The 26,658-nt window shown below is 32.9% G+C and overlaps 1 long non-coding RNA gene across 1 annotated transcript; it reads right to left on the bottom strand.

Annotated features, from left to right (window-relative positions):
- Positions 1-23,528: 23,528 nt before the first annotated feature.
- On the bottom strand, positions 23,529-24,181 carry LOC126881425 (uncharacterized). Its single transcript, XR_007696846.1, has 2 exons — positions 23,845-24,181; positions 23,529-23,765 (listed from the first exon to the last, which is right to left on the bottom strand). It is a non-coding gene; the product is annotated as an uncharacterized LOC126881425 (long non-coding RNA).
- Between the last annotated feature and the right edge of the window lie 2,477 nt (positions 24,182-26,658).

Raw genomic sequence — 26,658 nt, 5'->3', positions numbered from 1 at the left:
AGTGTCTTCAGATACAGAAACAAACGATTTGTGCTTTAATTCTCCAGACAAAGAGTCACTATAGTATAATACTGAAGTATGGAGACTTATTTGTTGCTTAGAGCCACCAAAGTGAACCGATTGAATTTCCTTCGCGTACTTACAAACATAATTTTCCGAGAAATCAAAATGGAGAACTTCATATTTGAGTGTCTTTTTTACATTGTCTACTATCTCGTATTGATGGTATATGTTAAACGTGTGTTGCATAAACGTAGAATCGATTTTTGACAAAAGCCATAGAGATGTATCTTTCTGGTGCCGAACTTAAATTTTTTTGCAAACGCTGCTATATAGCATTAAAAAATAGATTTTTTTTTCCTATTAGACTGCATTCAAAGGTCATTTCATGAAAAAATTGCAGATATTGCCATATGGTTTTCAAGGTGCGATATAAGAATAAGTAAAAAGTAATTGAAAATAAGTAATAAAACAAGATTTAAATGCACTTTAGAGTACACAGAAGTACCTATAAAAAGAACTTAGAAGAAATAGTACATATAAAAAGTACAGAAAATATGACAATAAATGGAAAAATTCTCTTGGGTTTTGGAAAGTTACGACAAAATAAGAGTAATTAAAGAAGAACTACCAAAAAAACTGGTTAAATTGAAAAAAACAGAAAAAAACACCATGTGGACATTACTATCAAGGTCCTAACATAAAAATTAGCCAAAAAAGTAGGTAAAAAGTATCAAAATGTTAAAATACCAATATTTGCAACTGTAAATGTATTTTAAATCAATTATGCTGAAATATATAATTAAATTATTGTAACTGGTAATACTTTTTTGACCCATAATCTGAAATTAGCGTTTAATATATAAAAATTAGTCAAAAAGTACCAAAATAGATAATATATATAGATCTACTGCAAAAATTGAATATAAAAATAAAATATATGAAAATAGTATTTATTAATGCTTGTTATTTGCTACTAAACCACAAATTCAACGTTCTATTCTTCAGATAAGACAAGTGCGTTGGTGCGCCAGTGAAACGAGTAAAGCGATGGACTACCCCAGCTAATTGAAACAATATTCGAAAATATTACCCCAATCAACTAAGATAGCCATCGCTACACCCTCAGCTTAGCTCAGTCACTCAGGTGTGTGTTCGTCTTGTCCTAACCTCAGATATGAACTATGAAAATTGGAATGGTAGCAAACAAAACAATATATTTTAACTAATCATGTTTATTGTTCATAAAGATATAATAAAAATATATGACTTAGTAAATTGCATTAACAAATGTATTCAAATTCTTGCCAAAAACTAACAATTCTGGATTATACTTATGGCTTTTGGTAGCTGATGGTATCTTCTTGATGTCGTAGGGTACTGCTGTCGACTTGTAGACCTGGGCAGGTGTTATGGCCCTAGGTCGCTGCAGCTACGGTCTTGGTGATGTCTATGATGTTGGGTGCTGTTGTCTGTCTAAAGATGTTAGGTTGTCAGCCATCTGGTGCATCGCCGGCGATGGGCTTCATGCTCCCGAAAGGAGAAAGTAGATTTTATTCCAAAAACTGTAACAGTAAAACACATATCAACAATCAAGAAGAAAACCAAATTGTACCTTTGCCAAATAGTATTCAGAAATAGTAATTGGCAAGGTTAAATTACATAGAATTAAGATGAGGAGAATAGTTAAAATTTTGATAACTAAACGTGCATATTAATAGATGAAAAGAAATATAGAAATCAAACACATTGTTGAACATTTGAAGGTTAGATAAAAAAAAACAATATAAAAACTGTTGGATTGGACGAAGATGGAGAAATATAATTATAATATAATGTTATTCTTACCCCAAGAGATGATTTGATGGAACGAAAATGATTTAATTTTGGAATTACATGCCTTTTTAAGGATTAATTTTTCCCTTCCAGTTTGTGTCTTCTGGTAGGGATGAAGTATGAAGTGACACTTTCATGACAGTGCGACATAGGTGGCGGGCATGTTCCGTATTGAGACAGATACTTACGGAGTGAGAATGTATACGAGGTACGTTCAGTATGTTCAGATTATGATTTAAATAAAAAGAGATATAGTAAATAAAAGATAATAAAAAAGGATAATAAACTGATAATCAAAGAGGATAATAAAAGAGGGCGGCAACTGATTTTTATTAAAGGGGAAAATGGGTAAACCAAATAGAAGAAGATAATGATTAATGAAATATTAAAGGAAATAAGGTAAAATAATTATTTAAAAATAAAATATCAAAGATGTGACATTTGTAACGTTACAAGCTTTCAAAAGGACCCGATGGAATACCAGATTACTTGCTGAAAGAATGTGTTTGCACAATAGTCTTACCTCTATATATACTTTTTAATAAATCTTTACAAACATCTGCATTTCCCGATGCTTGGAAGGTGAGTTATGTTGTCCCTGTTTTTAAAAATGGTCAAAAAAATCAAGTAGAAAACTATCGTAGTGTTTGTATACAATCTTCAATACCGAAACTGTTTGATTCCCTAGTCAGCAAGCAGTTGAGTTGGCTATGGAAAGGTTTAATATCCGATCAACAACATGGTTTTTGCCAAAATAAATCAACTTTAACAAATCTACTCTATTATCAAACTGACATTTTGCAAAACATGGAACAGTTTAAGCGGATAGATTCCATTTACACAGATTTCTCGAAAGCATTTGATCGGGTGGACCATCGGATCCTTTTGCAAAAGTTCGGGTTCCATCATCAGATTGTCTTGTGGTTTCAAAGTTCACTAATTGGCCGGGTTCAGTATGTTAAAATTGGTGGCGATCTCTCTGAAACTATATTCGCTACTTCTGGTGTTCCTCAAGGGGGACACTGTTCTCCTTTACTGTTCAATGTCTTTGTTAATGATATCGTTAATTGTTTTAAACATGGTCACTGTTTAGTGTTTGCAGATGATTTAAAACTTTGGAGGATTGTTGAGGGCCCAGACGATCAGTTGCTTTTACAGAATGATTTAGACCAATTACACTGTTGGTTTCGGGTTAATAAGCTGGATCTTAATGTTAAAAAATGTTGTTTTATTAGTTTTACACGTAAAATAATCAAATACCAGCCTTCATATGTCATTGATAATCAACCACTTAAATATGTTACTACTATCAAAGACTTGGGAATCATATTTGATGAGAAATTAACTTTTATAAATCATATTAATTCAATAGCTGTAAAGAGTAGTAAAATGCTTGGTTTTGTGCTAAGAAATTGCCAATACTTTTCAGTTCATACTGTCAGGGTTGTTTATTGTTGTTTGGTCAGATCAATTTTGGAATACTGTTCAATAATTTGGTCTCCTTATTTTCAAAATCACATGATTTATTTGGAAAGAGTACAACATAGATTCTTAAGAGTGTGTGCTTTTAAATGTGGAATTACTATAGCTAATCATAATTACATGGAGATTGAGCAACACATTTCATTGACTCCACTAAGCATCCGTAGAGATAGATTTTCACTAATATTCTTATTTAAGTTGGTTAATGGTCTGTTAGAATATCCTAATATCTTAGAATATGTTACTTTCCACATACCACGTTGTGATTTAAGGCAACAACCAACTTTTCGAATTCCCTTTCATAGAACAACTTATGGTGTGAATAATCCTCTTGACAGATGCATGTCTTTGGCCAATAATCTGCAGATCGACTTATTTAAATACAGTTTGAACCAACTAAAGAGGTACCCATCTTGTTTTACATAGTATTAGGTTTGTTTTAAATGTTTTTGTTTTAATAGTTTAAAATTATTATTTTTATAATAGCCTATGTACTAGTTATCTCAATGATCTAGATTCATTAAGTCTGATACAATTATAATTACTTTGAATTTTTTTAACTTGGATATACCTAGTTATAAGATCTAACCTGTCTTAAAAATTTAACTTACGTTTTTGTACTGTTAATGGGGGTTTTTATATGTTTTTTAACTTTAGTCTTAGTTGACCGATAGGATGTAAGGTAATCAACATATTTAGTACACTTGTACTTCTCAATAAAGCTACCTGAGAGCAAAGTCGCCCATTTTCTCTTTAGCTTTCTGGATTTTTCCATGTGGAATTTTTCTTTGACCTGCTGACATACTATTTCATTCATAAAAAGTCTCTTTTTTACCGTACTATCAAGATTGGTATTACGCAACATTTTTTCCACATCTCGCCTTGGTGTCCTTTTTGTTGGAGATGGCGTACTTGAAAGTTTTGACTTTAATCTTTGATTTCTTTTTTTTTGTATACAGCTAATTTTCTCTCCTGTTGTTCAATCCTCTTCTCGGCTAACTGTAATTTTTTTCTCAATTCTTCTCTATTTTTTCTTGCCTTTCTTCTGCCTGATTCTACTCGACTAGTTGAAGGGAGTGGATTCAATAATTATTCATCCCCGTTTTCGCTTGGCTGCGGGCTGTTTCTATTTACAAATTCCTGCATTTCCTTTGCTTTATTTTTTATACACACATCTTTTATATCCTTCTCTGCAGTTTTTTCTAATTCTTCTTTGATCTCTTTCACTCAAATCGTTAATCAATTTAACCTTTCCTTCGTTCTTGCCATCTCTGTCGTTCTTTAAGTTTTAATTTTTCTCTGGCTTTTTGCATGCTCTTTCGTTTCTGCTCTCTTCTTCTTAATTTTGCTTCCGATTCTGTTGATTTTTTCTTGGAATTCACTTGGAATAAAAAAAACTCTAGTGCAGACAAAATAAATTCGAAAACATTCTTCAGCTCACGTGAATCGAACATGATTATTTCAGAATGCTTTATACACTGACTGATTATCAGGCCACTTAAGCCTGCTAGAAAATTAAATCTGTTGAATAAATGAAGAAACCGAATACATATTATCCTATGCATAAAAATTCGTTTCTACTGCTAAATTTTGTAGGTAAATTTTCAAAATCCTTAAAAAATGCAAATTTAGATCAACATGGTAGAATTTTTTTTTGTTTAAACCATTATGACTCTAAATATAACTTGCTATTAGAACAAACACTCCACTCCATGGACAATTTTCAACTCCATGGACAAGGCAAGTAACTTGCTATTAGAACAAACACTCCACTCCATGGACAATTTTCAACTCCATGGACAAGGCAAGTCCATGGAGTTGAGGTCCACGGAATCGAGAGAATTACACATTTGCCATGTGTGAAGCTATAGATTTGAGGTTAGGATACAATCTAAATGTTTATATCTTCATTTCAACTAATAAGAACTAGTTCATGCCAAAAATAGTTAAAAAGTATAATTCTTACCTTTTTAATTAAGTCCTCGGAGTTGAGAAGATGATCTTGACGAAATCAAAAATAATATAAATTAAGAAAATAAAAATAAAATATAGAGCTTCCCTCCAAGTAGGAAGCAGTGTTGCCAACTCGAAATGTGAAATTATTGTACTTTTAGACTGTCCATGGAGTTGAGATAAAATCGAAGGACATTGATTTATTTATTATAAAAACTAATTATTTAAAGTGCAATTGTTGGATACTTCTCGCATGTAAAATGTTATCCCATTCTTTCCAACTATATAAAAAATTTAAAATCTTAACAAGATTTTACAAAGCAGATTTTAATGGCGAATATTGCTTCTTACATTTAAAAGGGGACTTCCACGGAGTTGAGATATTATACATTTTTTTTCAGTTATTATTTTTTGTTTCAGTTAGTATAACAATTAAAGAGCTATAGTTTTTTGTGTTATTTTAAACAATGTTAACACACATATTTGGCATAATTAAACATAAAAAAGTCAATAATTTTAGTAGTTTTGTACCTGGGACAGTAAAAGAAGAGTTATTTTGAAAATGACCCCCCATGAGAAGGAGAATATGTAGTATTTAAAAGCCTTCTATTAAATATCTTAATTACCTATCTTAATGGAATAGGTACCCATATATGTAATACATAAAACAGGCATAAACCAACATATCAATAACAAAAATAGACATAAACATCTGAGATCAAATACAGTCGACTCTCGTTAATTCGAAACTCCAGGGGCTCTTAAAATATTATGAACTATTGAGTGTTTGAAATATCAAATGGTTCGAAATTTGTGAGAGAAAATAAATAAAACTTCGAATTATTAAGTGTTGATTTTTTATTAACTGCTACATATTCTATAACGATGGCAAAAGTTTAGAGGTACATTCGTGTACATACATACATGTATGTATTCCTAATGTGAATTAATCAATCTTTGGAAAGAACTGTATTATACTGGTTTGCTTCAAAGCACATTGCTGCTGCTCAGACTGCTCAATAATTTTTTTAAGAGAAAAAGTGCCTGAAATGTTTTTTCATCACTTTCGTTTTGTAGACAGAAGGTTTGTAAGGTATCGAATGAGGATCTTGCTTTCTTAACTGACACCTCTGCCAAAGGTTATGATGTATCGTACTCATCTTCATCGTTACTTTTCCATTCGTATCTGTCGCAGATAAAATTTCCCCATCGGTTAGTAAAACTGAGACAGCAACATCTTCATCCACTTGAACAAAGTCAGAAAAACTCACACCGCTGATGTCAACTAATGGTTCTATTGCTGGTTCTTCATCGTCCATAAGTAGTGGAAGAGCCTCTTGATCTTCTTTTAAGAAACCGGATTTTTTGAAGCAGTTGAGAATAGTTATGAGTGTTAACACCTCTCCATGCTTTGTCAATTAGTAAAATAGCTGTCAGAATCGTGATATTTGTATTTAGCTGCTTGTCACAATCTCTGTAACTTTGAATTGTCGAGTGTTGGACGCCGATGAGTTCTAATTAACGCGTCTTTTTGTTTGTAGCAATGATATTTTTCGTTCGAATTACCAAGTGTATAAAAATGTATTGATTTAGTTCGAAATATAAAGAGATTTTGTAGGGAACTCGTGATAACTTTGAATTATAGAGAGATTCGAATTATCGCAAATTTGAATTCACGCGAGTCGACTGTAAATTTAAATAAGAAAATTGTGAAAAATGAAAGAAGTAGCTTAATTCACTTGCAGACATCACAGATCCATGTATGAAACTCTGGACCAGCACAATCATAATGAGCCCACACATTATGCACTTAATCTACTATTCCATAATTAGGCACCAACGGCTGTCCATATTTGGATTTGTACATTAGTTTAAACTAGTATCAACATTTTTTCAAGTCATAATGTTTTAGTTATAGAAGGTAATACATAAAATATTAAAAGAAAGGTACTATAGATACCCAATAGCATAACAAGTCTGTATTTATGCCTAATAACCAATAATACTCGTTAAATATATTTACCTTTGAAATTTTCTGCGAGGTGATAAAACAAAACACACTTGCCAGACACGTATCTTTCGCGAATCTGACATAGAGATGTGATTACGATAATAAAGAGAGCGACTGAAATAGAGGATGGTCTTGTAGTGCGCTTCCAACTTATCGGAGAAATCAAGGAATTCCATATTTGGACACTATTCCATATTTGAACGGAACGCCAAGATGTTTAAATCATAAAAGGATGTTAGTTAATGCGAGATCACAGTATAAACATAGATAAGGAAAAAATATTGGCAAAGCTCGCAACAGGGTATAAAGAATACACAAAATATATTAGATGATGACTTAAAAAATACAAAATGAAGTAGGTAGACTCCTTGCTGAATCCCGAGCAGAACCGTAATAAAATGTTTTCTCTAGCTAAATCGGTGTCCGAAATACAATATCTCAAGCCGTAGAATTTTCTGAGGACAGAAGAAGAACGAGTGACAAATTTCATAGAAGAGAAGTGGAACAGTTTAACTTTGGGACTCAAATTAGGCAAAATATGAATTTTTTAATTTTGCGAAATTTTCAAAAAATATTTATAAACGGAACTTTTCTGACGAACCGTAAACAGGAGAAACATTCTGAGCACACGAGAAGAACAAGCAGCAAATTATAAAATTTTATTTAATTTTAAATAATTTTGTTTAATTTTATTTAGTTTAAGTATTTTATTTATTTTCGTTTATTTTATTTTATTTCATTTTTTAATTCCATTTATTTTTTTTTATTTTATTTCATTTTATTAAATTTTATTTATTTTTAATTTATTCATTATTTTTATTTAATTTTTTTTTAGCTTTATAATTGTATTTAAATTAATATGATTTTATTTATTTGAATTTAATTTTATTTTGTTTTATCCAATTTCATTAATTTTATTTAATTATATTTTATTTACTCAACACCTATAGAGTTGGAACCACCCCGAACCCAATCATAAATACAGGGTTGTTTTGAATGTAGATAAAATACAGCTTTTATGTTCATTATAAGATTAACAAATTTAAGATTGTAACTGTTGCACTACAAACTTTATTTTGTTACTTCTAACTAAACTTTATTACTTCAAACATTATGTGCAATTAATTAAAAATAATAATAAAACCTCATTCACATCGAGCATTTTTTGTTTATTAATTACGAATTTCTTTTGTTTATTTTAAGTTTATTGTATACAAAAGTTTGCTTTTATCTATTGAGGCAGTACGAAGTCTGCCGGGTCAGCTAGTCGTAGATAAAATGTATGAAACTGTGCGTGAAGTATTTTTTGCGCACTTACGCGATGTATTGCGCTCGCCCCGCTCGTGCTCTAAACATCGCGTGCGTGCGCAAAAAGCATAATTTACGAACTGTTTCATAAAAATATCTATTATATAATAGTTGGTTTGTATTTTAGGTTATCTCCAAAACGAACACAAAATGGAAATTTTGGAGACACGAAGTCAAGATTCATCTTATGAAGGAAACTACATGGGTCAACACTCCGAGGGACAAACATTAAATAATATTATAAATGTTGCGACTGGTCAAAGACCTTATAAATGCCAAATTTGTTTTAAACAGTTTTCTTCCAAATCTAATTTGAAAAAACATTTAAGAAAGCACAGTGGAGAAAAACCTTACAAGTGTGAACTTTGTTTTCAGCAGTTTAGTCAAGCAGGTGCTTTAAAAAGACATTTGAGAATACACACTGGGGAAAAACCTCACAAGTGTGAAATTTGTTCTAAGCAATTTAGTCGAAATGAAAATTTAAAAAGGCATCTAAGGGCACACACTGGAGAAAAACCTTACAAGTGTGAAATTTGTTTAAAACAGTTTACTACAACAAGTCATTTGAAACAACATTTAACAACACACACTCGAGATAAACCTCACCAGTGTGAAATTTGTTTAAACAAGTTTAGTAAAGCAGACACTTTGAAAACACATTTGAGAGTGCACACTGGAGAAAAAGCTTACAAGTGTGAAATTTGTTTTAAGCAATTTAATCAGGCAAGTAATTTGAAAACACATGTTAAAGTGCACACTGGAGAAAAATCTTACAAGTGTAAAATTTGTTTTCAGCAATTTAGTCGAAATGAAAATTTAAAAACGCATCTAAGGGCACACACTGGAGAAAAGCCTTACAGGTGTGAAATTTGTTTAAAACAGTTTACTAGAACAAGTCATTTGAAACAACATTTAACAACACACACTCAAGAAAAATCTCACCAGTGTGAAATTTGTTTAAACAAGTTTAGTAAAGCAGACACTTTGAAAACACATTTGAGAGTGCACACTGGAGAAAAACCTTACAAGTGTGAAATTTGTTTTAAGCAATTTAATCAGGCAAGTCATTTGAAAACACATTTGAACGTACACACTGGAGAAAAATCTTACATGTGTAAAATTTGTTTTCAGCAATTTAGTCGAAATGAAAATTTAAAAAGGCATCTAAGGACACACACTGGAGAAAAGCCTTACAAGTGTGAAATTTGTTTAAAACAGTTTACTACAACAAGTCATTTGAAACAACATTTAACAACACACACTCAGGAAAAATCTTAAAGTTTTTATATTGTCAGTTGAAGCAGCCAAACAAAGTGGTTGGCGGTAAACCTTAAAGGAATATATCGTATTACGAGACATGGGCGCATCATTTATTTTTATATTGAACTATAGATTAATGAGGAACAGATTAATGACAATTTTAATGTACAGGAGTTAATGGTCGTAAAGTACACTTCGCGTCATAAAAAACTGGTACAACTCTTATAACCGAAAATCGTGTTTTTCAAGTTGTGTAAGTTGGTTTGGTCACATCTGTCATTCTAATTTCTAGGTCAACGTTGCCACTTCAACGAAAATATATCAAACCAGCTAAAAGCAGGGCTGTGAGATAGACAGGAACACCGACCATTCTCGATTAAACAGTCACATTTATTTAAACATGCATCCTAAAAAATTCTCCTATTAATTTTGTAAATTTCCATCATCTCAATTAACTACCCATATATTAATTCGTGTTTTATTATAATTTATGACAGTTATGACATGAATAATGACAGATAATAAATCTCGACATGGCTTTAAATTATTTCAAATCGAGAGGTGTGATTGGTTTCTCGTAAAGTGTAGCACAAAACTGTATTGAGTTGTGGGATACTAGAACAAATAAAACACACTGGAAAAATTAAAATTACAATTTGAAATTAATACAAAATGAACAACTTTTACAGTGAACAAGTGTGGAATTTAGTGTATTACAATAAAATTCGAAACTGCTGAAATATTAATATTTTGTCTTAGCTCCATTATTATTAATCACTGCTTGTAATCTTCTGGGCACTGAGTTAGGCATATAAATTTACTAAGGCTATCTGGGCACTGAGTTAATTAAATTTACTTCGGCCAGGCTTATTATTCCCGCAAATTGTTCTCGTTTTATCACACTCAACTGACGTGGCATCGTTAAAAATTTACTTTGACCAACTTGTCAAATCTGACTGATATCAAGTAATCAAATAAGTCATCGAGAACGGCATAGGGACTACGAACAATCCATACGAATCGTATCCGCCATGTTTTACCGTAAGGCGCTACAGTAAAACATGGCGGATAAGATTCGCATCGAGTGTTCGTTATCCCTATGCTGGACCTAGTCCGTTCTATGTAATGTATTTAATCGTTTAATTTTTCAGTGATAAGTGAATTTTTTAAGCTTAATTGAACCCTTTCTCTGGTTATTAAATTTATTAGATCCGGTTTTTTGTTGTTAATGATAAAAATAATACCTCGGTACCTGTCTAAAAACTTTATACATTTTTGAACATTATTTTTTTTATTTAGATTTAGTGTCATTCCGTTATCTGTGATGGCAACAACGCAGTGATTCACGAGCCATTGTGTCCACTCTGAACACAGGTTTACATTGGGGAAAAAAGTGTACCAGTTTTTTATGACGCGATGTGTACATATCAGAGGAAGCGGGGGAAGCACCGCTTCCCTATACTTCGATATAAGAAAATATATTATTAATTAATATTTAATTATCCACAAATTTTCCCTAATCTAAGTAATCTATTATGCAGGCAATAGGATCGAAAATATTAAAAATTTATCGCATAAACGAACTCATATAATAATAAACACACAATTTAACGCATCATATACCAAGGGTCCGTGCTTGTACGGAAGCTTTTTTCAAAATCAGCGCAGTTGATCCATCCAAAAGTTGGCCAGGGGTGGTTAGGGTTTAATGACCGCACCCACAAGTCATATTGAGTTCGCGCGAATTTTCTTATCCTGGAAGCGATTCTCTGGTCGCCTTACGGCCAGCGGCCAGCATTTACTTAAGTCAGTCGAAATTCGTAGGGTTGCGAGGCGACGTTTTTTTAAATTGTAAATTTTGTGCTGTCGTTTATCCTTTTCTGCAATGGAAGGAGCGAGTGGACCGTCCTGTGGATTTATGAACGATATAGACAACTGTTTTTGTATTTGTATTGTGTGTAGTTTATTAAAAAAAAAAGGATTTTCAAGTCGAAGTTATCAAGAGAAAGTGGACATTATGAAGTCTGGTAGGTCAAAGCAGCCCATTAATTTGGAGAGAAAAGTGGAAAAATCGGCAAAGAAATTTACCAGACATTTCCATGTAGGTTTTTATGAAAAATGTAAATGGTTAACTGGCTGCAAAATTGTATCAAAATTATTTTGTTGGCCCTGTATTATTTTTAATACAAGCGAAAAAACACATTGGAACTCGGTCGGCATTACAAATTTAAATAATTTTCACAAAAGTGTAAAGCGACATGTAAATAGTAAGTGCCATTTAAGTGCTGCAATTAAAGAAAAAACATTCGGGGCATATCGCATTGAACATAGTTTGGACAATCATTTAAAAATAAGCCATATACTTCAGAATGAAAGCGTTAAGAAAAATAGGGATGTGTTAAAACGGTTGATTCATGTAACCTGTTTCTTGGGAGAGCATGAATTAAGTTTCAGAGGTCATAATGAAACAAGTGAATCGGCCAATCGAGGAAATTATATAGACCTTGTAAATTTTTTGGCAAAATATGATGAAACCCAAAAAATCATTTTATTAATTCCAGTTTTCCGAGGTACCTCAAACAGAATCCAAAACGACTTAATTAAATGTACTGCTAACGTTGTAATGGATCATATTAAAAATGAGATAAAAAAGCTCCATTTGTTTCAATTGCACTTGATGAAACAACAGATGTAACCAATTTTTGTCAGTTATCCATTGTTGTGCGATATGTGCTTGATGGTATTCCTCAAGAGAGATTTTTAGAATTCGTGAACATAACTGGCGATCGGACTGCAGAGGCTATGTTTCAAATTGTGATACTATTTTTAAGCTAGAATGTAATTCCAAGCTTGTCGCTCGTGTTCGATCCTCAAGTAAAGGAACAGTTTAAACATGCAATGTTTGTTCACTGTTTAGCACACAGACTTAATTTGGTTTTATCGTGAGGATTGGATAATATTAAAGACGTTAAGTTTTCTTTTCGACGCTAAGTGGCTTGGCATCCTATTTTTCAAAATCATCAAAAAGAACGCATGCTTTGGATATACACGTTCAGAAAAGGTTTCCAAAAGTTGCTCAGATGAGATGGAACTACAATGGACGCTTAGTGCAAACGGTGTTTCAATACCGTGATTCATTAATAGACTTTTTTCAAGACGTTTGGGATAATAAAGAAAAATGGGATGCTGAGGGGGGGGGGAGTGGATAGTCTGGAGCATTGGGGCATAATTTTTTAACTTTTTTGGGTTATGATTAGTGTGGCCAACTAGTCCGAAAAATCCGGGACATGGCCCGAATTCCGAAGTCATGTCCCGGCGTCCCGGACAAGGCTTCCGGGCCATCCGAATTTTCAACGTTTTGGTAAATTATATTTTGACATTTTGAATAGTTATTCTTCTAAGAATTGACATCAAATGGAATTGGTGGGACGAAAAATATAGACAGCCGAAAATGTGGACAACCGGAAAATTACACATCAAAAATTATACATCGAAACCATAAAAAATATTTTGGTGGTAATATTTTGGTTTTCTTCTCATTTTTAGCAAGTTCAATCATTCGACAAATATGATAGTAAAAAGTAATCAACATAAAAATGTTCTTAAGCTGGGATTTTTAATGGATTTTTAATGGGATTAAGCCACAATTGGTTGTAATGATATCCAACATCATTTGATTTTATAATTTTTTTTTGAGAACTATTTCCGGATTGGAAGTCGAAACTTTAAAAATTAACAAAAATTTGATTATCATTATAACCAATTGTGACTTAATCCCATCAGAAATATCACTGTTAACATAAAAAATATTAAATAATCAGTAAAATGATGATATTAACAAAAATGGCCCGATTTTCATTGAAAAGTCCCGGATTTCAGGTATTTTTTTCAGCCTCGTCCCGAATTCGACTGAATTGGAGTTAGTCACACTAGTTATGATTGAAAATTATTCTCTGAAATCTTCTCTTTCCTACGATATACAACACATTACAGTATAAAATATCCATGGTTACAAAATTATTTGTTTTCTGAACGTCTGCATTCAACTTACCGTGTACCGGTAGCTTTATAACCTATTAGAGTGTTTTATGTTTTTGCGATTTCCCGAATACTAGGTTTTTCACTTTTGATGTCAAATATCTCTGGATCCGTAGATGATATAAGGCCCAAATTTTTACAGTAGTTGTAGATGGACAATATCAAGTGCCGCTTAAAGTTTTATTGAAAAATGTACAAAAACAAGTAAAATAAAAAATAAAGTCTAAACTTTTTTGTGTTTTTTTTTTGTATAAAAAATTTTAAAATAAATATTTCTTTCATTCCAACTTTACACAAATCTACGCCGCACTAAATAATATATGTAGTTTCAAAATAAAAAAAAAATAGGTATCTAAGTGCTTTGGTTACAGAGATTATGTAACATAATGTTAACATTGTCGTTAAATGGGACTTTGGGTGCCCTTAAGCGCTACTTTATTATGCCCCAAATCATTTCTATGGGATCAATTATTGAATATGGTTCTATTATCTGGTCACCTAGTTATGCATATCAAATCCTAAATATTGAAAAGGTTCAAAACAAATTTTTATGTTTCGCAGCTTTTAAGATGGGTTTAATAGTTAGAAATTATACTTATGATAATGTATTAAAGAGATTAAATTTACAAACTCTTGAACGCAGAAGAGTCATGTTGGATATTTGTTGTCTTCGCAAAATTATCTCTGGTGTTATTAACTCCGAAGAATTGATAAGTCTTGTATACTTTAATATACCTGCTAGATTGACACGAAATCCACAAATATTCAAGGAACAACGACATGCTACAAATTATGGTCAATATGCACCAATTAGTAGATTGGCCCTGTATGGAAACAAGTTTAGTCATGTAATAGATCTGTTTGGTTCTTCAGTTTCCTCTATTAAACAAGAACTCGGGCGTCTTGAATTTTGAATTTAAAAAATTAAATAGATTTAACTGTTATAGTTAATTCAGTTGTTTTCATCATTTACAAATAATTTATATTCTTTTTTATTTTTTATGTTTGTGTTTTATAGTTGTAGTTTTACATGTATCTAAATTTTATATTTTCATTATTATGACAAAAGCTCTGCTTTATTGTATTTTGTATGTATTGGGTTTATCCCGTTAATAAATAAAATAAATAAATAAAATAAATAAAAATACAGTAATAAGGTGGCAAGCGTAAAATGGTGTGTCCTTGTGTCTTACATAGTTCATCAAGTACCTAAGTATTCGTTGTTAAAATTGTGGGACTTTACAGTATTTAATACATCTTTCTTTAAAGGGACTCTTTTAGGAAGGGGTATGTTTTTATTTCGCAAAAAAGTTACAATGTCATCTTTCTTAGTACTACTATTAAGTATTTTTGTTAAGAGTCGTGAATGATAAGAAGCATTGTCCACTACAAGTACAGAATTGGGCGGAATATTAGGTAGAAGTTGTTCCTTAAACCATTTTTCAAATGAGCGGTCATGTCTTCATGATAATCGGCAGATGATTCGTTGATGTTTTTGGCAGACAGTAACAATGCATTTCGTACAAATCCCTGTTCACTACCTGCATGCAAGATTATTATACGTTTCCCCCTTGAACACGGTGTATTTAAACTGCACTCTGAGAGTTATCTACCCAATCATACTTAACGACGTCATGTGTGTCAAACCAGGTCTCGTCTAGATATATTATTAATCTGTTATGACTGTCGATATTCTTTGATTTTGTGTAAATATTCCTGCCTAAGTTTGACTATTCGCTGTGACTCCATTATTACCATTCTGTCATTTATTTTCTTATATCTAAACCCACAGTCTATCAAAATATTTCGCAATTTTGCTAAACATTTGTAATCATAACTAGGATATTCTCTTAGTGCATCCTGGATCGTATGTAATGTAGGTACCTTGTTTTCCTTGTAAAAATTATACACAGTCTTTCGACTTTTTTATCGATATCGTCTATTTTTCTGAATTTTTGATTCGTTCGTTTTCGTTTTAAACCGTGATTTATAACGTTTTCTTCCCTTACAATACGATAAATTGTCGATGCTGATAGTTTGGTCAGTTCACTTATTCTATTTAGAATAGTTCTATCGGAGTTTTGATTATTTTCTTTTTTTAAGCACTCGTATATTATGTTCAAAACAATATGTTGACACTGCACATGTAGGTCTTTGTTTAAACTCGAAACTGCTTTCAACACAACTCGATTCTGGGTTAATATTTTCCTCATTTTCAAATAATGGTCGCCATATTGACAGTACATTATTAAATAAAACAGTTCACACACACGCAGCACAAGTTGTAAAATACTAAACAAATATCGTTGATTGAATAAGAGTACTTATTTATAAACAGCGTTTTTATCTGTACATGACATGTAATACACACCGACATGCGACAGTCCGAGCGATAACAAATTTCCAAGCAGCATATAAAATATTGATATGTTAAATAACTTATCAATCCAATAATTATTTGATGGGATGTACGTTCATTGTCTGTTTCTTCCATATCTCTTCTACGAAGTACGGGGGTTGTTCAAATAGGCTTGAAACATTGAGGCGTGTTATTTATATGTAATTTAAATTGATTACCGGTAAATGAGATATTGAACTGCCCTTATAAATCGCGTGGGAGTGAAATATTTTAACTGACATAAAAACTATACCATTGTGAAATTTGTTTAAACCAGTTTAGTAAAGCAAGCACTTTGAAAACCCATTTGAGAGTGCACACAGGAGAAAAATCTTATAAGTGTAAAATTTGTTTAAAACAGTTTAGAACAAAAGGTAATCTGAAAATACATTTGGGAGTGCAAACTTAAGAAAAATATTATAAGTGTGAAACTTGTTTTAAGCATTTTTCTCAGCCAAGCTCCTTAAAGACAATTCAAAGTGAACATTAACCCTTAAACGCCCAACCTTTTTTAGGTTCCATGTACGCCCAAGGGTGGGTAAAAAATGTCCACGTCGAAAATAGCTAATATATTTATTGAGAGTTGTTGAAAATGGATTAAACTTACGGATCTTATGCTTAATAAACACAGCATTTTGTAAAATATTAATATAAACAATTTACAAACCTTACAACAAAATTTACAACGTACATCAAAATTAACATACCAGTAAAAGCCAGTAATTCAAATTTGTCTATTTTCTCCACATTCTTCCTTTCAGCCTCCTCATTGGCGGATAATTATGTCGATTATGTAATTATACGTCTATAATTATATGGATTATGTTCCTACCAACGAGAAATTATATAGAAACCTTTAGTAACAAGTTTTACCAAGGGTGTACTTTTTATGCCCACCCATATTTAACTCAAGTTATTACTTTTTCCGCAAATCGCCAGGAAATTTTGACATTCCTGTCAAAATTTCTTGAAGAAAAAGTCAGGACTTCCTTACTGTAAGTAAATGTCATTTCCTTACTGTAAGGAAATGATATTTCCGTACAGTTGTTAGTGTTCTACATAAATGATAGAAAACACATTGCTATTAAAACCTTGTAAATTACCTTAATCATTAAATTTTCTTTATCTGGAGCTTCCTGGATAAATTTTTCAATTTCTTCCTTCGTTAAAATCTTAGATTTCTTTGCCCTATAACCTTGAGCTTGCCGTTTCAATAAAGAACGAAGTTTTGAGTATGTAGATATATCTACATTGTGTTTAAGTGCAAGGGTTGACTTCAGCATTGAATAATTGGCCCATAATGTTGAAGATTTCATCTTTAAACAAAGGTCTAGGAAGTATGCCATTACAACATTTTCTGCGAAAGAACTCGTATTTTTACTCATGCGATAATCCATAAAACGTCTGTATGCATTTTCGTACTTTTCTCTTGATTTCTTTGGCAATAATTCTAATGAAGCAGTATTCACTGCCTCAACCAGCTCTGGAGGAGTCCCAGGAATGGAAATTTCATCATCACTTATCATTTTACTTTCGAGAACACCAGCAATTAAATTTATAAGCGTCAAGTTTGACAATTCAACCTCAATACGTTTCCATAGTAACCCAAGTAATTTTATTAGGAATTTCAAAGCACCATTTATTTGGGAATAAAATTATCGCGTTTTTTTTAAATCAATCAATATCTGTCGAATTTTAAACGATTTGCGGAAAAATAGTATGTTTACCTCGTAGGAAAAGCCACATTCCTGGACTCTGTGTTGCTAAGTCTCGGCTTGCGCCTCGACTTAGCAATCTTCACAGTCGTCCAGGAATGTTAAGCTTTTCCTACCCGGTAAACAATGTACTATTATTTTCAAAAATATCTTTAGAAACAATTTAACTTTCGATAAAAGGCTGTCTTTTTAACAATAAATAATTTTTGGAAAATTTTTAAACACGTAATAAATATGTTACAAGGGAATACGCATTAGGTGGACATTTTTTACCCACCCTTAAGCGTTTAATGGTTAACGAAAGACCTTGTGAAAGTGAAATTTTTTTTTTAAACAGTTTATTACTACAAGTGATTTGAAAACACATTTTAGAACACATCGCACCTTAAGTGATATCGCCAGGGGGTACAACGGCCTCCTTTATTTCGATGGACTTACCCAAAAGGGTGATTCATTTACAGGTACTTTTTTGGTGGGGATTTAATGGGACATCGTGCATGCATCGTATCACCTGACGTTGCGTTTTTATTCAGTATTGAAAATAGATGGTTTTGCTTGTTTTCTATTCAGAGGGTTGCACAATCGCTGGGCAGCTGTTTCCACCGTTTCAGGCTTTTTCAACAGCGCTAGCGTGCACTCCTGAATCGAAAAATAGCTCAACCATCAATTTAAGGGGAATTTGAAAGATCATTTAAATTCCCATTGGGACGCAATCCAGCGACATCTCTTAACAAATTGAAGAGTCTCAGATGCAGAATCCACCAATTTAATAAAATTAAAATGGTAAATAGTAATTTAAATCTGAGACTTTTCGTGTTGAAAGTTCTTTCTGGTACATCCTTAATCTGCGACTTTAACAATTTGTATGACCGCAGACGACGAATGTAGAAAACAAAAAGGAATCCTTGCAATCACATTTCGCTTTCATTCGTCTAGGAAAGGGACAGAAGAGGAACTTTCTATTACTCAAATCTGAGTAAAGATAGAAAAGAAAATAGATGGTTTTGCTTGTTTTCGATTCAGAGGGTTGCACAATCGCTGGACAGCTGTTTCCACCGTTTCAGGCTTTTTCAACAGCGCTAGCGTGCACTCCTCTGAATCGAACAATAGCTCAACCATCAATTTAAGGGGAATTTGAAAGATCATTCAAATTCCCATTGGGACGCAATCCAGCGACATCTCTTGCACGCTAGCGCTGTTGAAAAAGCCTGAAACGATGGAAACAGCTGTCCAGCGATTGTGCAACCCTCTGAACGAAAACAAGCAAAACCATATATTTTATTTTCTATTTTTACTCAGATGTGAGTACTAGAAAGTTCCTCTTCTGTCCTTTTCCTAGACGAATGAAAGTGAAATGTGACTACAAGGAATCCTTTTTGTTTTCTATATTCGTCGTCTGCGGTCTTACAAATTGGTAAAGTCGCAGATTAAGGATGTACCAGAAAGAACTTTCAACACGAAAAGTCTCAGATTTAAATTACTATTTACCATTTTAATTTTATTAAATTGGTGGATTCTGCATCTGAGACTCTTCAATTTGTTATTCAGTATTGTTTGACATTTTATCCTACAAAGACTTAGCCCGGCAGAATGTCTAAAAATTATTCAGCTGTATTACTAAAATATGCCTTCAATGAGGAATGTTTTTCATACGCTTAGAGCAGAGCAACTCATGGTACATATAATTGGCCTACCAAAGGCACAATTCACTACATCGGTAAATTTTAAACCCAGTTTTATTGGATAATACGCTACCAAATAGACCACATTCAGCATGTACTAACGAAAAGATAGTGGCGGTAGCGGGTGGTGTACGCGAAAATAATGAAAAATTGATTCACCGCCGTTTCCAACAGCTTCGCTTGTCGTTTGCCACAACTTGGCATATTTTACGTAAGGATCTTGGTTTAAAGCCAACAAAATTCAATTAGTGCAAGATCTGAGGCCGATCACCGTTTCAGTCTAAGTGCTCTTAATAAGCTTGCAAAAGATCCACTTGCAAAAAAAAATAACTGTTTGGGGTGGTTTATGGGCCGGTGTAATCGTTGGTTCATGTTTCTTTGAAACAAAGGCCGGCCACAATATCATTATCGCGCCATGATAACGGACTATTTGGTGACTGAAATTGAAGCTCGTGATTTCTGTGACATTTGGTTACAAAAATATGGCGCCACTTGCTATGGCTTTACTGCGAAAACGATTCGATGAGCAATTTATTTCACACTCCGGACCAGTGAATTGGCCGCCTACATCCTGTGACATCACACCTGTAGACGTTTTCCTTTAGGGATATCTAAAGTCCAAAGTGTACATAAACAAATCCGCTACGATTGAGGCATTAGAGGCCTTAGTCAAATACCAATCGAAATGCTTAAAAGCGTCATCGTTAATTGTAACTTCAGAATGGACGATCTTAACCGCAGCCACGGTCAATATTTGAAAGAAATTGTCTTTGAGAATTATTTGTAAAGGATGGTTCTTTTGTATGACAATAAACATTTTAAAATAAAACTCATTTTTTTCATTGTTTTTTCTTGAAAAAAGTACCTCTAAATGATCACCCTTTAGTTTGACCTGTAGAATACGAATTTTTTGGGTAACAGTTGGTTCGGATGACAACTAACTTGCAAAATTACAAAAAACCGATTTTTACAAAACAAAATATTTTTTTGTATTTTTTGGGTCATTCTAAGTATAAAGTATTACAAGTGTTTTCGTAGGATGCATAGTTCTCGAGATAAACGCGGTTGAACTTAAAAAAATCGAAAAATTGCAATTTTTGAACCCGCATAACTTTTGATAAAAAAAAAAATAAAATAGCAATTCCGCTTGCAGCATTTAATAGTTTAAGTCAAATTATACCGATTTTGATTATCAGCAGTGCTAAAAATTAATTCTTTTATTATAAGACACAGCTATAAAAATCGAAAAATTGCAATTTTTGAACCCGAATAACTTTTGTATCAAAAATAAAATAGCAATTCTGCTTGCAGCTAATTATTTTCATTTTTAAATGAAATTAAATGATTTTTAAATATTAATTTTTAAGTTATACTTCTTTAGGCACGAGGGTAAATTTTTATTTTACTGGGCGCATGCGCACACCGACAGTATGGTATAAACGTTATACGTTATCTGATTGGGTGTTAAAATCATCTGTCAATAATTGTTCAATATGGAGATTTTGGATAAACAAGTTAATGTTGTGTATATTAGTTTCTATTGTTGTGATGGCAGAGAAAAAGCAAGTTTATAATATTGTAGTGACTTTTTAAATAGTTTTTAAAAGCGACAGGTACGTAATAATTGTAAATGTTTCAGTATCCTAATAAAAAATTTCATCGGTACCTACCTACCTATTTGGAACATTTAAAAAGAACCTACCAAAATAGTATGTAATGCTTTGATTTACATAATTTGATTACCATCAAAATCTCTATCAATATTCACCTAATATATTGTTTTCTTACTCTATGTTTTGTTGTATTTTAATATTTCTTTCAATTCTAAATAATTTCAATTCAAAATCAAAATAATTTGGTTAAATTCAGAACCGTCAAAAGTTTAATCCGTTTAGTTAGTTGATCTTCGCACATGATGACACATGGTCTTCGTGGGTAAAAGTTTAAGGTGAATGAATTTCAATACTAACTGCGCTGATAAGGGGGTTCGAACCCCAATGGAAACTTTTATTTTTTTATTTTTTTTTATACATTTTATGATTGTAAGTTTATTTATTATACAATTTTTTCAGAAAATACGTATTTAGTTAAAATGTTTTCCTACATTGTTCAGAAATCATTTGTGGCATTTTTCAATGTGTTTGTTTGTGTGTGTTTTATTCTTTTATTATTTTAATTTTTGGCACTGTTTTAATAAAAATTTTTGAGAAGTAGTAAGTATTAAAATTAGTTTAATATTTAAATAAAATATCTTAATAAAACTAAAAAAAAATGAATAACCATTTTCAATTTCATTGCAAAAGGAAAACACAGCCGAACCATATTCTAGTCCAATCAGAGAGTGCTGCAAGCACCCCTACCGGTTTCGAAACTTATTAGTCTCTCATCAGGAGGCACATATGCTGCTCTCCCTGATCCAACCAAAACAAACCCCAGCGTGTAGTCCCGGATTACAACGAACGAAATGGCATAGATGCCCTAGCGGAAACTGCTAGCAAAAAGACTAAGTTTTCACTCTAATGGCATATAAAACAACATAATGCTATTCTACACCCCATCAGAATGAAAACAATGGGAACCTTTTCTGGTTACACCTCCGAGGCTTCTACAATTTGCAAGCCATACAGATGCTGAGACTAAGGAAGATGGGGGAATTCCACAATTTACAATTCACGTCCCATCTGCTCAGCGCGGTAAAGTTCCAACGAGAATGGTTCCCTTCATACTCCGCACAGAGTAAATGTAAATCAAAAATGAATAACCATTTTCAATTTCGTTGCAAAACGAAAACAGCCGAACCATATTCTAGTCCAATCAGAGAGTGCTGCAAGCACCCCTACCGGTTTCGAAACTTATTAGTCTCTCATCAGGAGGCACATATGCTGCTCTCCCTGATCCAACCAAAACAAACCCCAGCGTGCAGTCCCGGATTGCAACGAACGAAATGGCATAGATGCCCTAGCGGCAACTGCTAGCAAAAAGACTAAGTTTTCACTCTAATGGCATATAAAACAACATAATGCTATTCTACACCCCACCAGAATGAAAACAATGGGAACCTTCTCTGGTTACACCTCCAAGGCTTCTACAATTTGCAAGCCATACGGATGCTGAGACTAAGGAAGATGAGGGACTTCCACAATTTACAATTCACGTCCCATCTGCTCAGCGCGGTAAAGTTCCAACGAGAATGGTTCCCTTCATACTCCGCACAGAGTAAATGTAAATAAAAAATGAATAACCATTTTCAATTTCGTTGCAAAACGAAAACACAGCCGAACCATATTCTAGTCCAATCAGAGAGTGCTGCAATCCGGGACTGCACGCTGAGGTTTGTTTTGGTGGGATCAGGGAGAGCAGCATATGTGCCTCCTGATGAGAGACTAATAAGTTTCGAAACCGGTAGGGGTGCTTGCAGCACTCTCTGATTGGACTAGAATATGGTTCGGCTGTGTTTTCGTTTTGCAACGAAATTGAAAATGGTTATTCATTTTTGATTTACATTTACTCTGTGCGGAGTATGAAGGAAACATTCTCGTTGGAACTTTACCGCGCTGAGCAGATGGGACGTGAATTGTAAATTGTGGAATTCCCTCATCTTCCTTAGTCTCAGCATCCGTATGGCTTGCAAATTGTAGAAGCCTCGGAGGTGTAACCAGAGAAGGTTCCCATTGTTTTTATTCTGGTGGGGTGTAGAATAGCATTACCTATGTTGTTTTATATGCCATTAGAGTGAAAACTTAGTCTTTTTGCTAGCAGTTGCCGATAGGGCATCTATGCCATTTCGTTCGTTGCAATCCGGGACTGCACGCTGGGGTTTGTTTTGGTTGGATCAGGGAGAGCAGCATATCCCACATAACAATTTCATGTTCTTAGTAGATTCATAGAACATACTTTTCAGAAAAAGTATATACTTAGAATATGCGTAATTACCATTGCGAATGTGCAGAGCATATACTGAGTATATACTACATTACAGTACTTAAACGTTCTATGTATATACTTAGAATGTACTACCGCACTTCTTTTCAGTATATACCAAGAACATACTTTTTAGAAGATTCTAAGGAGGTGCTATAAACCTTCTATTTATATACTTAGAATGTACTATCGCACATATTTTAGTATATGGGAAGAATATTCCAAGGAAGTGCTATATACCTTCTAGTTATATACTTAGAATGTACTATCGCACATATTTTTAGTATATGGGAAGAATATTCCAAGGAAGTGCTATATACCTTCTATGTATATACTTAGAATGTACTATCGCACATATTTTTAGTATATGGGAAGAATATTCCAAGGATGTGCTGTATTTCTCAGAAGTATGTTTTCAACATCACCCAATCTCATCCTATAGGTTCTACCAAAGAATACTAACACACCCACAGGGTGTGTTAGTATTCTTTGGTTCTACTAATATATTATATTTACATATTCTAATTGCATATGAGAATGTAGTTATTACATTCTACAATATTACGTAAAAAGTAAGTATAAAATATATAAACTTTAGGGAGCGTTCAAGTATTACGTAACGCGATTTTTGAAGATTTTTGACCCCCTCCCCCCCCCCTACGTAACGCACTGTAATGGGCGTTTAACTATTACGCAAAGCAATTTTTGTAGCTTTTTGACACCCCCCCCCCCCAACCAGCGTTACGTAATACTTGAACGGTCCCTTAGTTAGTTATATAGGTACCTATGTATAAGAAATATTATATGGGTAAGTAGCCTATATAAAATATAAGTAATATATTTAGTTATTATGTGCACATCAAAATAAAAAAGCTGCTTATATAATTATATAATAGCCAAATATATTATAATATGTATGTAAATTACTAAAATTTATAGGTATCTATATACATTATACATACTTTTACTTACTAGCTATTTAGGAAATATTGAAGTACCAATATGAATTTATTATTTTCAAACTGCTTTTTATGTTCTTAAAAATGTTTTAGTCCTTGTAGCTAGAAATACTTGGTCCTACCTAACAGAGTAGACATAAATGCATAACTGTACTGGAAACTATTTTCATATTTTGCTCTTTTGTTACCTACCCCCTTCCCTTGTGCAGGTATAAAATGTAATAGTATCGTTCGCGGTAACGATTCCGTACTTGTCCAGGACAACTTCGCATGCGCATGCGATTTTTAAAGTGCGCATGCGAAGTTGTCCTGGACAAGTACGGAATCGTTACCGCGAACGATACTAATGCAAGGGTCAGAATGACAATGAATGGCCGTTTCCGGATTCCCGAAAATTATTTTACTTATGGTATGAACTCAAATCAAAATGGTATATTCATTTCAACTGAAAACGAAACGAGAATTTCTCATTTTTCTTCACAATAGAATTAAGTTTTAAACTTTTTACCATACAATTAAAACGGTTTAAAAAATGAATTAGATAGTTCAGTAGTACCTACTAAAATACATAAATTTTATTAATTATTCTTAACGCGAAGTTGATAATCTATAGGCTCACATTATTCTTCTTCCTATAGGTACGTACGTACATACAGTATATTATTTTTTAGATATTTTAAAAGTATATACAAGTAGGTATGTGTTAAGTATATACTTTTGCATATACTTACGCATATACTAAGAATATTCGATTAAGGTATATTCTAAGAATAAACTTTTACGAACATTCCGAGATACTACGTACCCGAATGTGCTCAGTATATTCGGTGCAAGAATATTCTTTGAGGCACATGCAAAGAACATGAAATTTAGAATGTTTTTTATGGTACATGCTATGCTTGTAGTACGCATATACTAAAAAGGATATACTTCGACGAATGTTGGTAGGATATGCTTAGAACATGATGCGAACATCATTGTATGTGGGATGTGCCTCCTGATGAGAGACTAATAAGTTTCGAAACCGGTAGGGGTGCTTGCAGCACTCTCTGATTGGACTAGAATATGGTTCGGCTGTGTTTTCGTTTTGCAACGAAATTGAAAATGGTCATTCATTTTTTATTTACATTTACTCTGTGCGGAGTATGAAGGGAACCATTCTCGTTGGAACTTTACCGCGCTGAGCAGATGGGACGTGAATTGTAAATTGTGGAATTCCCTCATCTTCCTTAGTCTCAGCATCCGTATGGCTTGCAAATTGTAGAAGCCTCGGAGGTGTAACCAGAGAAGGTTCCCATTGTTTTTATTCTGGTGGGGTGTAGAATAGCATTATGTTGTTTTATATGCCATTAGAGTGAAAACTTAGTCTTTCTGCTTAATAAAACTGTTTAAAGTATATTAATTTCGTTGAAATCATATAATAGAAGTATAACTTCTTACGTGCGTACAAAGTACACACACATTCTTTTTTTATTGTTAAACAAAACTATAAACACATGCTTGAGTTATGTTTTCAATGCATCTCTCGTTTAAAATCTGACGAGTAGGTACAAGTGAAAGCGCCTTCAAACAGGCAATTTCTACGTAGTATGCGTGAAACGCATGCATTAGGAACGTGTCAAAACACTCAAACACTATTTATAGCTTTGTTTAACAATAAAAAAATAAGTTTTTCCCAATCTAAATAATCAAAACCGGTAAAGTTTGACTTGAACTTTCAAATGTTGTAAGCAGAATTGCTATTTTATTTTTTAATCAAAAGTTATTCGGGTTCAAAAATTGCAATTTTTCGATGTTTTGGAAAGTTCAACTACGTTTAACTCGAAAACTATGCAACCTACGAAAAAACTTAAGGATATTTTTTGCTTAGAATGACCCAAAAAATACAAAAAAATGTTTCAAAATTGCTTTTTTGTAATTTTGCAAGTTTTTTGTTTATAACAATCTTATCGACATCCGGACCAACTGTTACCCAAAAAATTCGTGTTCTACGGGTCAAAATACATAAAAAAAACTTGGGTAAGCCCATCTAAATAAAGGAGGCCGTATTGTACCCCCTGCGCGACAGTACGACTTTGCTGAAACACTGACAAAA

Source organism: Diabrotica virgifera, chromosome 3, assembly GCF_917563875.1.
Source record: "Diabrotica virgifera virgifera chromosome 3, PGI_DIABVI_V3a".
Taxonomy (NCBI): domain Eukaryota; kingdom Metazoa; phylum Arthropoda; class Insecta; order Coleoptera; family Chrysomelidae; genus Diabrotica; species Diabrotica virgifera.
Note: the sequence above shows the minus strand (reverse complement) of the source record. Positions and strands in the feature narration are given on the sequence as shown.